Genomic DNA, 14,671 nt, shown 5'->3' with positions numbered 1-14,671 from the left:
AGTTAAAAACACCAGGAGGAAGCAATCAGACAAAGCCAAGAAAGTAGGGCATTTTACCAACAAGACAATGGATCTGGTTTCTTCAGTGACCTGGAAAAAAGGGAGGAGATGTGAAAGGAGAGGTGATTTTAGACTGAGAGGCTTAATGAGATGTGATCACAGGTTGAGGATCTTGACTAGGTCCTGGTTTGAAGCAAATGTAAAGACATTTGGGGGGCAATTGGGGAAATATAGATATGGAGAATCTGATGATCCTATGGATTTGGGGTTCATTTCGTTGGGTGTTACGTGTATTGTTGTTACCCAGTCCAAACTCATTCTGGTCATTGCATGACAGGCCATAAATCTGGAGACGAGGTGTTGGGGCAAGGAATAATGACTTTATTGGGAAAGCCGGCAGCCCGAGAAGGTGGCAGACTAATGCCCTGGAGAATCGTCTTTCCCAAGTCAGAATTCAGGCTCCTTTCTCACTAAGAAGGATAGGTGGTGTGGTTGGTTGTTGCAAACTTCTTGGTGTTAGAATCCTTTGTTCTTGCAGCTGTCCACATCTGTCAGGTCATGGTGTCCCTGCAAACCTTCAACAAGATACGTTATTTTCTCTTCTGCACCTTTTTATCTTTATAAGAATAGGAAAGTGTTACACTCTTACAGGTCAGAGCCTTGAGAATAGGCTCTCCTGTATATTTCAGGCTACAGGCAACGTTCTTTCACAAAAGGTGCAGAACCAGCAAGACTAAGGCCAGGAAACAGAGCACAGGGTTAGAGACAAAGGAACAGATCTAATGCGGAGTCAGATTTGTTCTTCCCTTTTACATTGTGGGTAAGTAAAGTTGTATTTCTTTTTTTTAAAAAGATACTGAAGTATTTAGGGTTGAAATGTCATGTTGACTCTAAATACTTTAAACTACTTCAGCCAAAAACAGAAAAAAGAGATGAAGAAAATACAGCAAATGTTCGCAATTGTTGTATCTAGGAGATGTTCATTGTATGATTCTCTCTATTTTTCTACATGTTTGAAAATATTAATAATAAAGAACCAAGGACAAATGCTGGCTAAACAAACACTCATTAATTCCACAAAAATTTACTGAGCACCTATACTGTGTGCCAGACACTGATCTAGGCATTGGTGCTATGGTAATTGATTTTTTTTTAAGTCCTTGCCCCCTGGAATGACAACCAGTTGAAGAAGGAAGACAATCAAGGAACCAAACAGGTAAAATGGAAAAAATTGGGTGGAAAGAAAAAAAAAGGACAAGAAGAATGTCTGTATGTGATGGATCCTGCTATTTAATGTGGGATAATCAAGGAAGACCTCTCTGAGGGGTTGACATTTAAGCAGAGACCTAAGAGAAATGAGAAAAATTGCTCCTGAGAGACCTGGTAAAAGAGCAAGAGTTTAAAAGAGAAGAAACAGACTCACAGACATAGAAAACAAACGTATGGTTATCAGGGGCAGAAGAGGGTGGGAAGGGACAAACTGGGAGTTCGAGATTTGCAGATACTAACTAGTATATATAAAACAGATAAACAACAAGTTTCTTCTGTATAGCACTGGGAACTATATTCAATATCTAACCTAGAATGAAAAAGAATATGAAAAGAAATATATGTATGTATATGTATGACCAAAAAATTAGGCTGTACACCAGAAATTGATATAACATTGTAACTGACTATACTTCAGTTTTTTTTTTTAAATGGGAGAAAAAAAGAAACTAAAGCAGAGCAACTGGCAAGAGCAAAGGCCCTGAAGGAGGAGCTACTTGAATACCCCCAGAAGCAAGAAAGGGGCCAATGAAGGTCACGTGGAAGAAAAGGGGGAAGAATGGTAGGAAATGAGCTCAGAGAAGTAGTAAACGGGATGGAGAGATGCAGATGATGGGGAAACTTACAGGCTGTTTCAGCTCTTATTCTGAGCAAGATGGAAAACATTTGATTTTACTTAGTTTTTTAAAAATTATTTTAATGGAAATTTCTAAACATACAAAAGTAGAGAGAAGAGTATAATGAACACTCAAGTACTCATCTCGCAGCATCAACATGATCAATTCATGACCAATTTTTTTCATCTTTATCTCTCGTGCCACCCTAATGGATTATTTTGAAACAAATCCCAGACATCTTGTCATTTCACCTCTAAATATTTTTGTCTACAGGCAGACCTCGGAGAGGTTGCAGGTTCAGTACCAGATTACCACGATAAAGTGAATATTACAATAAGGCGAGTCATAAATTTTTTGTTTCTCAGTGCATATAAAAAACATGTTTATACTTTACTGTAGTCTATTCAGTGTGCAATAGCACTTTGTCTGAAAAAACAAGGTACATACCTTAATTTAAAAACACTTTGTTGCTAAAGAATACTAACCATCATTTGAGCCTTCAGTGAGTTGTAGTATTTACACTGAAGATCACAGATAACTGATCACAGATCACCACAACAAAGATAATCATAATGAAAAGTTTGAAATATTGCAAGAATTACCAAAACACAACACAGAGACTTGAAGTAAGCAAATGCTGTTGAAAAAATGATGCTGATAGAATTGCTTGATGTAGAGTTGCCACAAACCTTCAATTAATTTTTTTAAATGCAATTTCTTTAAAGCAAAATAAAGTGGAAGTGTAATACAGTGAGGTTTGCCTTCATACCTTTCAAATATAATGTCTTTTTTAGAAAACTCACAACAAAACCATTTTACACCTAAAAATTTAACAATAACTCCTAAATATCACAAACCATTTAGTGTTCAAATGCCTTAACTGTCTTATGGATAATTTTCAGAGTTTGTATGAATTAGCATCGAAATAACATTCATGAGTTGCCACTGTAGAAGCAGCTCTTAAGTCTCTTAGTCTCGAGTAATCTCCTCAGTCTCTATTGGTTTCTTTCAATCTGTTGAAGAAACTGGGTCATTTGTCCTATAGAGTTTCCACCATCTCAGTTTCGCTGGTTACGTCTCCAGCGGTGTCATTTAACATGTTCCTCTGTTCCCTGGATTTCTTGTAAGTTGGTGGTTGTATCTAGAGACCTAATCAGACAGGTTTTTTGTTTATTTGGTCTTAGGGGTTTTTTTTTTAGCAAGAATACTTCATAGATGATATTGGGTACTTGCATCAAGAGTACATAAAGTTTGATTGTCCATCTTGTGATATAAGCAGCCACAAATGATCTTTGCCTCAATTCACTAATTCATTAGAAGTTTGAAAGTGTTGACATTTTAGTTTTTCCTTCTTTTACTAGCTGTATAATGTATATTCCAGCTAGTAAAAGAATATATATATATTATATATTATATATATATATACACCATATATATTATATATATATATATATATATACACCCTGTATAGAGCAGGCACAATAAAGGCTTGGCTCTTTCCTTTCATTTAAACATTTTCAAAATAATGAATTGGTTCCCTAGTCTATTTGTTCGCTAGTGCCACATAACAAATCACCACATTTAGTGACTTGAAACAACACACATTTATTGTCTCACAGTTTCTGTGAGTCAGGAATCCCAGCATGGTTTAGCTGAGTCCTCTGCTGCAGGATTTCTCATGAGGCTGCCATCAAGGTGTTGGTTGGGGCTGTGGTCTCACCAAGAGGCTCAGCTGGGGAAAGACTTGCTTCTGAGCTCACATCCATGGTTGGGAAGGGGATTACCCCAGGGTGTTAACACTAGGAGAGGAACTTTTGGGGTCATCTTAGAGTCATCCTGACACATCTAGCATCCTCCAAAGGTGACTGCTAAGTTTCATTGTTTTGTTTGTTTAGTATAACTTGGATTACTTTTTAAACATCTTTTTAAAATTATTTTGGTGATTGGGGAGGTAACTAGGCTTTTATTTATTTATTTAATTTTAATGGAGGTGCTGGGGATTGAACCCAGGGCTTCATGCATGCTAAGCTCACACTCTACCACTGAGCTATACCCTTGCCCTGACTTGGATTATTAAAGGATAAGAGGATTATTCTGTCAACTGTATGGAGACTATATGCCAAGGGAGCAAGAATGAAAGCAAACTGACCTGCTGCCTGCACCCCCATAACCTCACTGTTTGCAACTTCCATATTAAACCTTTCGATATGACCCAAACCTCCTAAGTGAAGTAAAAAGACAAGAAATAGGCATGGAGGAAACAATGGGAGATGGATTTGATCATCAGACTATGCAACCAGTGGAAATCTGTGTGTCTCCATTTCCTCCCTGTAAAATGAGGGTAACAGTATTCACCTCACTGGGCTTTTGTGAGTTAATGTATATAAAATGTTTAGAGCAGGTGCTACATAAGTAGAAGGGGTTGCTGCTGCTATTTTATTGTTGTTGAAATGATTATCGTTACTTCTATGATTACACTCTAATTTTTGCTGACTTCTCTAAGGCCGTCTGGCCAGTCTTGGGCTGTAGGCCCATGCTACCTGGTAAGGTTTCCTCTTTCAGCAGACTGAGCCAAATGAAAGTCTCTCCATTTTAATCCCCAGCATGAATGAGTGATTCAGGTCACTTCAGCAGCAATTAAATAGCTTCACAAGTGAATCTGACTCATTAAAACCCAACTGACTGGGAGAACTTGGTCTTAAACTAAACTCAGCCTTTTCTATCCTTTTAAAAAGTATGAACACTGTTTATTAGGGTTTTTTAAGTTTTCAATTACGTAAGTTGTATATGAATATACTACTTTTTAAAAAAGTAACATAGCTAAAGATAATATTTTCTTTGACTACCCTCATATGTAAGAAGGTTAGGGTGTTTAAAAGTCTGCAGGCTGCAACCTGACCTTTCTCAAGTTTCCTCCTTCTCATTATAAGGTAACCACAGTTAACAATTTGATATGTAGCCTTCTAGAACACTGTCTCTGCATTTACATAAGCTTATATGTGCTCATTAAAATGCATTATATTGTTTTATACAGTTTTTTATGTAAATAATGTTATTTTGCAGGCATTGTTCTGCAACTTGCTTAAATAGCTTCAAAAGTGAATATGATTCATTAAACACCAGGTTGTCTAGGAAGACTTGATCCTGAATTTTCTCACACCCCACAGCCAATCCCCTGACAAATTATGTTAGCTATCCCTGAAAAATATATCCAGAATCTAACCACTTCTCACCACCTCCATAGCTCTCACCCTGGTCTCTGCTTCAGCCTTGCCACCCTGTGGTCCATTCTTAACAGTTCTTACAGTCTTTTCAACTTTCAGTCAGTTATACCCAAAAGAATTGAAAACAGGGACTTAAATAAATATTTGTACACCCATGTTCATTGCAGCATTGTTTACAATAGCCAAAAGGTGGAAACAAGCCAAATGTCCATCAGTGGATGAATGGAGAAATAAAATATACATATGGTGGAATATTATTCAGCCTTTAAAAAGAAGAAAATTCTGACATATACACATACGGTGGAATATTATTCAGCCTTTAAAAAGAAGAAAATTCTGTCACGTGCTACAGCATGAATGAGTCTTAAAGACATGAAATAAGCCAGACACAAAAAGGCAAACATTGCAGGATTCCACTTCAGTGAAGTACTTGGAGTGGTCAAATTCATAGAGACAAAGAGTGGAATATTGACTACCAGGGGCTGGGAGGAGAGGAGCCTGGGTGGTTTTTGTTTAATGGATACTGAATTTCAGTTTGGGAAGATGGGAAAGATCGAGGTGGTGGTGATGGTTGAACAACGACATGAATGTACTTAATGTACGACATGAATGTACCCTTTCAAATGGTTAAAATGGCTTACATTATTATATATATTTTATCACAATAAAAATCATTAAAACTTTTTGGTCAGGTTACATCATCTCAGTCCTTCTAAAGGCCCTCCACTTCACTGTCTTAAGACCAAAGTCCCTACATTGCCCTACAAGGCCCTGCCTCGTGTTTTGTTTTCACATTCTACATGAGTTTTTGGATTCTCTTCTCCAGATACACTGGGGCACTTACTGCTCTTCAAAATCTCCAGGCACGCTGTGCCTCAGGGCCTTTGCACTTGCTTTTCCTCTGCCTGGTACATTCTTCTCCCAGGTATCTGCAGGGCTGCCTTCCTCAAAATAGGCTGACCATCTCATTTAAAATTCAACTGCCATCCCATCCCCTTTGGCCTGCATTCTTTTTCTCCCCAGCAGTTATGCCATCTAAAAGTTTCTTTGTCTTATTTACTGTCTGTCTTCCCTCACTGGAATGTAAGAAGGTTAGGATGTTTAAAAGTCTGCAAGCTGCAACCTGACCTTTCTCAAGGTTCCCAAATGCAACTGAAAACCTCAGTACCAAAATTGCAAAGTTTGTTCCCAGATCTTCATTTTTCTCAGGTCAGAGCTCCAGGAGCTGATTAAATTTTTCATCTACGCAAAGCAAGGAGAGAAAAATGGAAAGGTATGTGCTCCGAGTGACCAGGTGAGCCCTGAGCGCCAGCCTGGCTGTGCCTTGTGTAATCTGGGCTCTGTGGTTGGATTTCTGGGAATAAAATGAAATCTGCGAGGCTTGGCAGTGGCTGAAGGCTTTTGTGGCAGACTGGCCAGGTGAAGGGGAGGACCAAGCAGAGGTGGCCCTGGTGCTGGGAGCAGAGGCTCCACACTCAATTGTCTGTGGGGCATCAGCACACAGGCAGGTGGGTGTGGAGGCACTGGGCACCTGGGAGTGGGAATCACCAGGGGTCAGGGCTCCTTCCACAGCCATTCAGCTCCAGGCCACCCAGACCAAGCAGGAACAGAAGCCCCATTGTCGCCAGGCCTCTTGACTGCTTATTTTCCAGAGAATCAGGAAGTTGATTTTTATGAGCTATTTTCTGACTTTTAAACACTGCTTCAAAATTTTTAAAAATACCATGTGATCTAACAAAACATGTTTGAAAACTGGATCTCCCCCACGCCCCATCCCACATCCCACTCCAGGGCTACCAGTTTACAACTCTGCAGTTTAGCAAAAGCATTTACGAACATGGACTTTGGTTCCAGAGAGACCTGGCTTTGCAGCTATTTAGGCAAAGTTCCTTGACACCTGCAAGTCTGTTTCGTTTTCTGTAAAATGGGAACAAAAGTAAAACCTACCTCATAAGATTTTTTTGGAGGATAAAGGAGACTTAGCAAGGTGCCTGCAAATAGTACCACAGTTCATAGCAGTAGCAATAGTAGTAATGGGGGGAGGGCAGCAAAGGGCGAACACTAGGGAGAGAAAGAGGAATAACAAAAATGCACGCAGGGTGTAAACTGGTGTGTTGTGGTCAGAGGCAGAGGGACACCCAAGCTCACTGTGGCCTGGGGGAATGAGACTGAAGATCCAGGGATCCACTTTTGATCAATGGACCAGATGAGGATTCTGCCAACCAAACCAGAGACCCAGCACCCAGGGCCTCCAGACCTGCAGGTGGCACTGCATCTCAAAGAGGCTCTCTATCTCAGGGGGTAGCACAGGCCCCAGGCCAGGGCTTTCCGTTCTGTACTTAAGCACAGAATTTGTCTGTTTGAGCCTAAGGGTAGGACTCTACAGCTGTGCTTGTGGTGGTTTATCTTCTTAGTTTGGGACCTGACATTCCAGACGTCAAGATTCTGTAACTATCCCTCCTGACTTGCTTCTTTTGTAGTCTGGATAAAATTTTCACTAGAATTACTTTGGAGTCTTTGGTTGCAAGCAACAGATACCCTAACCCAAGATGACTTAGCAAAAAGGAAATGCATAGGAAATGCACCTGTAAGGCCAGGTGGGTAGGACTAGCTTCAGGTATGGCTTGATGTGGGTCAAATGATGAAACAGGACTTAATTTCCTCTCTGTCAGCTCTCTGGGTGGGATTCATTCTTATGCAGTCTCTTCCCAGATGCAGCTCCACATCTGAACAATTCCGAAGGAGGTGGGACCCGCCCCACCCCCTACCCCCAAGAGCTCAAAGAAAAAGTCTCTTTGTAGAATTTCACTGATTCTAGTTATCTTGAGTTGGATCATGTTCCCTCCTTTCAACCAGTCAATATCCCAAGATGAATATAATGTGTGATTTCTAGGCCAGGGCAGAATCAACCCTGAATGAGATGGTGATACCCGGAATCAGCACCACCAGGATCAAAATACGGACTAGGGGTAAAGAAGGGGTGACCCCAGAGCTAAACCACAAGCAGTTACCTGAAGTAGAATGAACACATGCTCCGTGACCGTCTCCTCTTGGAGGGGGTAGCTGAGGCCGAGGGAAGGGGAAGGTCACTGAGAAAGCAAAGGTGAGGGTGAGGGAATTCAGAGGTCGGGTGAGAGGTAGGGAAATCAGTTGCAGAAGCCTGTTCCTATGCAAACTCCCTGGAGACCTCACCTCAGCTGGAGGACAGTCTGCCTGAGGGGGTGTGGACGTGATGGGCGCGGTTGTACAGGTGTGCGTGATGTGTACCGATGCACCGCGGGGCAGGATGGAGTGTTGTACACGGCATGTACTGCGCGGGGCGGGGTGGGGAGGGGGAAGTGGTCTGTCTAGGGGACACGAGAATGAGGGGGTCTATGTGTACAAATCTGTGGCACTTGTTCGACGTGCGGAGGGAGAATGCGGGGTGTGTGCGCGCGGGGTGCGGGTGGGCGTGCTCGGCAGACGTGGACGTGGAAGAGGGTACCTGGTAGCGTGCGGGACCGGAACTTGTTTCCGGGGAGACTGAGAAAGACGGGCGGCGAGGAGCCGGGCGGCTGCTGTGGCCCGGCCGTCGGCGCCGCCAAGCCCCGCCCGCAGCGCTGCCCGGCTTCCCCGCCCCGCCGCCCGCTCCCTCCCCGTCCCGGTCGCCGCGCGCTCGCGGCCCCGCCGCCACAGCCCGCCTGGCCGCCGCCGCCGCCGCCGCCGCGACCTCCGCAGCGCTGCAGCCGCCGCCAGCCGCGCGCATCCCGAGCCGCCGCGGGAAGCAGGTATGACAGCGACGCCGGGCGAGCGCAGGGCCACCCAGGCGCCCGCCCCGCCGCAGGTTCCCACCGGAGGGCGCTCGGCGGTGGCGCTGGCGGCTCTGAGGGGACCGGGCTTCGCGCGCAGGGGGACCACCGTGTGGGGGCGGGGAAGCCCCCGAATGCGAGCCGAGGGCTCAGGCGAGTGCGCTGCGCGTCTGTTCGCAGAGAGGGCCGGGTGCGATATCGTTTGGGAGGGTGACAACAGCGACATCCGAGAGCGCGGGCTACCAGACAGGCACCGGGACGCACAACGCTTCGCTGAAATTAGGGTCTCCTTGGTTGGTGTCCCCCTTCTACAGAGAGGAAAACTGAGTCAGAAGCTGGAGAAGCTTCCCTAGGTCCCAGGGACAAGTTGCTGAGTCCAGATTTGAACCCAGGGAATCTGACCCCAGAGCCCACCTCTTAGACTCCTCCGCCAGCCAGCCTCTGGGGAGCAGGGGGGTGTTTTCACTGAGTGTCCACCTTGGGGCGGTGCTGGGGAGAAGGCCACACCCGAAGGTCCTGCTCTCTGTCCCCCCAAGGAGCGTATGTCGGAGACTTATCACTTGGGTGGGCTGGAGCAGGGGCTGGGGGCGGGAGTTGCGAACAGAAAGTGTGCAGCGGGGAGCCAGATCTTGCACTCTAACGTGGAGGGAGAAACAGGCACGGAGGAGTTTAGGGAGGAAAGCAGCCGACATCTCCCCCAGCCCACCTCTACCAGAGAGTAAGGGCAGAACAGCCCAGGCCAGCGTTTGTCCCTGACAGCCGAGCCCCAGAGAGTCGATGAGGAGCCTGTGTGAACACTGCTCAGGCCTGAACATCCCTGTGGCCCCACATGACAGCCACCAGTGACCCAACCTACCTACCCACTGAACAGTCTGATTCTAGGAGGAATACACAGATCCATTCTCATCTGTCTATATCCTTCCACCCTCTGCCCTTCCTACTCTGCAAAGGTAACCGCCTTCATAATTTGGGGTGTTCCTTCTAGACCTTACCTACACCCATGTAGTCATATACACGTGTACCCACAGAAAGTATGTAAGCTGCATAGTCATGTTGTGGGTGGATGTTTAATAGAAATGGTATAATCCATCCACATCATTCTGCAACTTGCCCCCCCCACCCCCTCCAGTTATCATTTCCTGGAAAGTTATTTGTGTTGCTGCATATAAATCTAGGTTATTTATTTTAGCTGCTGCACAGTTTTCCACCATGGGTTTGCCTACTGATGGGCATTTAGGTCATAAAAATTAGGGAACTGTTTTTTATTTCAGCCTCTTCTGTAAACTGACATCTCTGGGTTAAGAAAGATTTCTTTGCACTTTGTCCCAAACTAACTTCACAGAATCTGAATTTGGGGGACCAGGTCCCCCCTCCATTCTCCATCATGCATGCATGGGCACAAGGTGCCCACGCATGCTCAGGTGCACATATGCACGCTTCTATCCTGTCTATCTGTGAACAAGGACGAACACTACATCCCTTTATCTGCAGTCTCTGCTGAGCCTAAAGTCCTGGGATTGAGCCAGGCCACAAGCTCTGCCTGTCCAGGCCCCAGTGGGGAGAATTCCCACAAGGGGCCGTGTCCAGAGGCTCCCTCTAGATACCCTCAATGCTGTCTCCACCCTCCAATAGGACACAGAAGGAGTTAGGAACCATGCCTAACGCACTGAAGTGTCCAGGGTCCCATTTGTGTACCACAAACTTTCCAGGACCAGACTTTGCCGTGAGAGGGTGCTTGCTCTAGAACGTGGGCCAGGAGCATCCAAAGTTTGGTGGAAGGCCTGATGACAGCCAGTTGGGGAAAAGTTGGAATCAGAGCCGCTTGCGTTGCAGTCCCAGCTCTACCTCTTCCCAGCTTGGGCAATAATTCCCTTCCTCCGGCTGAGCCACAGTTTCACATCAGTAACATGGGGATGATGACAGTGGCAACCTCCCAAAAGTGTTGAGTGGGTCAGTGGGATGATGAAACCAAGTGCTTAGATCATTGTCAGCACTCAGAAAGCAGGGGGGTCTTGTCTCGGACAGAGGAGACCCAGAGATGGCCTCAGGCTGGGGGTGACGCTCAGGACCACCATTTGGGACCTCGTTCACATCCCAGGGGCAGGTCAGGGACTCCCAGTGCTGTGTGGGACTGAGGATGAGATTTCTGCTTGTGAGAGCCAAGCTCAGCTCACAGTGGGGTCCAGAAGTATCATGGCACCTACAAAGGACCTACTGTGCACCTGGCCCTGAGCTAAGATGCAGAAATGAACTGAGCTGAGATCCCCAGCTTTGAGACACAGGAGACAGCAGAAGTCACAAAGTGGACCTGTGTGCAGCTTTTGTAAGGCCCTCGCTCCATTTTATTTTATTTTATTTTATTTTATTGAAGTATAGTCAGTTTACTATGTGTCATTTTCTGGTGTATAGCATGATGTTTCAGTCATACATGTACATACATATATTTGTTTTCATATTCCTTTTTTGTTATAGGTTGCTACAAAATAGTAAATACAGTTCCCTGTGCTATACAGTGGAAACTTGTTTATCACCCATGCTCCTTTTTTAAATTTTAGCTTTCTCCCAAGATTTTAAAAAGTGGGCGATGTCACGTAAAACTTCATTACTTCTGGGTCCTCTGGAGAAAAGAGGATCAGAAAAGCTGACAACTCTGGCCTCATCATTCAGCTGCCCCCTGGGATGGGGCAGGCCCCCTGGGATGACACAGTCCCCACCTGGCCCAGCCCTCACTCCTAAAGAGCAGCGTAATATAAAAGTTAATGACACAGACTCCACGCAAGCTTCTGCCACCCAGCTCTGGCACGGATTAGCTGTGTGGTCTAAAGCAAATGATTTAACGTTTTTGTGTTTGGGTTTCCTTGTATGGAAAATGGGGATAATAAGTAGCACTTGCTTCAAAGGGTTATTTCAGGCGTTAAATGAATCAACAAACCTAAACCTCTCACAGCAGCGCCTGGTATATGGACTATACAAAGTGTTGATGATGCTGTTGCTGATGGTGTATAAGCTGCCGGGTCCTGGTAACTGCAATTTATATTCCAAATTGTACTCCATATAAAATGCTGCGGAAACACAAGTGAAGGAGGAAAGAAGGAAGGAAAGTAACACTTTGAGCACCTTCTTTAGAGAAGATGCTGCAATCCTGGATGTTTTTTCTGCTCGAGGGCAAGAAGAGGGCAACATTGCAAGGAAAGTGACAAAAAGGAGGGGACTTCTAAGGTGGGTTTTGAAGGATGAATAGGAGTTTCTCTGGAGCAATAGAGTAAGAAAGACATGTCGACACAGAGGAAACAGCCTTTCCAAAGGCCTGGGGGGGCATGACCAGATGAAACAGTGGTCAAATGTGACTTCAGGTAAAGTGTCGCAGAGTGTGGGGAGAGGCAGGAGGACTGGGGAGCCAGAAAAGGACCTTGAGATCATGATGGGACTTGTGGCAGGAAAGGGGATGAATGTATTTCTCTTTTTTTTGAGGGGATGGTAATTGGGTTTATTTGTTTAGTTTTTAATGGAGGTACTGGTATATGGAATCCAGGATTTCGTGCATGCTGAGCACACACTCTACCACTGAGCTATACCCTCCCCCCATTTCTTGTGTATCTACTGTGTACAGATGCTCTTATAATCACCACCCTTGTCATCCTCATAATGCCATGGGAATCAGGTTTTTGGTCCCCCACTTACTGATGAGTTAGACACTCAGGAAGGGTAAGCCACTTGCTCAAAAGCTCACACAGTATGTCAATGGCAGAACTGGAATCAGACCCCCCGATCTGTCTGATTCTGAAGCCTGTGCACCCTCTCTGAGCCTCAGTTTTCTTGCTGTAAAGTGGAGATAGTATTAGAAGAACCTACTGCATGGGCTTGGCGTGAGGACCAGGTGAGAGTGCACACACGGCCCTCCGCACAGTACCCGGCACGGAGCGGTTGCTGTTGTTTTGATTGAATGAGACCTGTGCTCCTCCAGGCCTCTCACCCTAACTCACACCACTGCCCAGCCTGAGATGGGGGTCCCCAGGGAGTGACTGTCCTGGACCAGTGGGTCTCAAGGTGTGGTCCCTGAATCAGCATCACCCAGAGCCTTTTTCAAAATACAGATTCTCAGACCCTACCCAGACCTACTGAATCAGGGGGTGGGCCCAGCAAACTGGAATTTAACAAGCCCCCCAGGTCAGAATCACTGGCCTAGAGGAAGATGTCAAATGAAATCCTCTCTGGCCACTTGAGTCTATCTCCCACTAGAAGAGTGGGTGCATGGTGAGAATTCTGTCCTCCCAAAGGCCAAAGCTGGAGGAGATGTCCTAAAACAAACGTACGTTCCCCTCCGCACAGGAGGCTGGAAAGAACCGCTTCTTTACCGATAGGAAAGTTGCCCAGGGGGCCTAGTGGGGCTTTTATTCTTTAGAACTGGCTCCTTCCTAGGTTCACTGCCTCCAGTGGGCCCACCTTAATGACCTGGTGCAAGATTTGTCTTTCAAAGGAGCTGTTTCCTAGTAAGGGTGCCCCAGGCGACGAGGACGTGTCCCCACCTCCTGATAAAAGCCTATGATTCGGGACTGTGTGCCTGGGGGCCCTTGTGGACAGGCTTTGAGAACACGTGAGCAGTAGAAAAATGATCCCAAACTCCTCAGTGAGGAACATTAAGGAGGCCCCAGGTGAAGTGATAAGGAGTTAAGCCCAGCTTGGGGACAGTCATATTTTGCAGAGGACCTCCAATTGAGAAGCAGGCCCCACTCCGTGCGTCTTCTTCAAAGCACTGACTAGGAATGGGGCAGTGGAACAGTGGAAGCTCCTGAGTGGAATCATGGGCCTTGCTTCAAAGATAAGAGTTGCTGGGCGAGGGGCTGGATATAGCTCGGTGGTAGAGAGCATACTTAGCATGGGTCCTGGGTTCAACCCCAAGTCCCTCTGTTAAAAATATAATAAAAATAATTTTTTTAATTAAAAAAAATGATAATAGTTGCTAAGTCTGGGGAAAGGTATAACTCAGTGGTAGAGTGTGTGCTTAACATGCACGAGGTCTTGGGTTCAATCCCCAGTATCTCCATTTAAAATAAATAAATAAATCTAATTACCCACCCCCACAAACAAACAAACAAACAAAAACTGAAAAAAAAGATTCTAAGTCTGTCTACCTAAAAATTAATATTTTCTGCGTGACCAAAACAAACAAAACTCTGTAAGCCCAGGCATGTCAAATAAGTAAACGTATTTGCCATTTTTATGACAAAGAGAGCTGTTGTGAATTAAAGACCAACTACCTGATCCAAAAAAGAAAAAAGAAAAAAAAAGCAAAGGGCATAATTCAGCTATTTACATAAAAAGGAATACAAATTGAAATTCAAACACGTAAAAAGATGCTCACCTCTTTTTTTATCTGTTTGGAAACAAAAATGCACAACAAAACCACACTGATTCTGTTTTCTACCTGCCAGATCTCTGGGTAACACTGAGGCTGGTGGAGGAACCAGGACTCTCAACTCCAGTGATGGGAGCTCGAATCCGGACAGCCTCAGGGGGAGTTAAGAAAACTCAATATTTAAGATGCCTGTACAAAAGGAGGGGGTAGGTATAGCTCAGCGGTACAGCGCATGCGTAGCGTGCACGAGGTCCTGGGTTCAATCTCCAGCACCTCCATTAAATAAATAGTAAGATGCCCTAATAAGATGCCCATACCTTATGTCTCTGCTGCTCCCCCTCTAGGAATTTATCCAGTGGATTTCCTACCACTGGGCACATCATGTTAGAACAAAGATAGTCAGCGTTGTGTGGGAGT

At 45.2% G+C, this 14,671-nt stretch overlaps 1 protein-coding gene and 1 long non-coding RNA gene across 2 annotated transcripts in view; one reads left to right on the top strand and one right to left on the bottom strand.

Annotated features, from left to right (window-relative positions):
• Positions 1-405: 405 nt before the first annotated feature.
• On the bottom strand, positions 406-8,726 carry LOC123618573 (uncharacterized). The gene is made up of 3 exons (XR_012500330.1): positions 8,595-8,726; positions 8,122-8,199; positions 406-575 (listed from the first exon to the last, which is right to left on the bottom strand). It is a non-coding gene; the product is annotated as an uncharacterized LOC123618573 (long non-coding RNA).
• A 30-nt stretch (positions 8,727-8,756) lies between these two features.
• The window catches only part of SCNN1B (sodium channel epithelial 1 subunit beta), a 55,468-nt gene continuing 49,553 nt past the window's right edge, over positions 8,757-14,671 (top strand). The window contains exon 1 of the mRNA XM_074346205.1: positions 8,757-8,877. The gene's annotated coding sequence lies outside the window, so the exon portion shown is untranslated. The remainder of the gene's footprint in view (positions 8,878-14,671) is intronic.

Source organism: Camelus bactrianus, chromosome 18, assembly GCF_048773025.1.
Source record: "Camelus bactrianus isolate YW-2024 breed Bactrian camel chromosome 18, ASM4877302v1, whole genome shotgun sequence".
Classification (NCBI taxonomy): domain Eukaryota; kingdom Metazoa; phylum Chordata; class Mammalia; order Artiodactyla; family Camelidae; genus Camelus; species Camelus bactrianus.
Note: the sequence above shows the minus strand (reverse complement) of the source record. Positions and strands in the feature narration are given on the sequence as shown.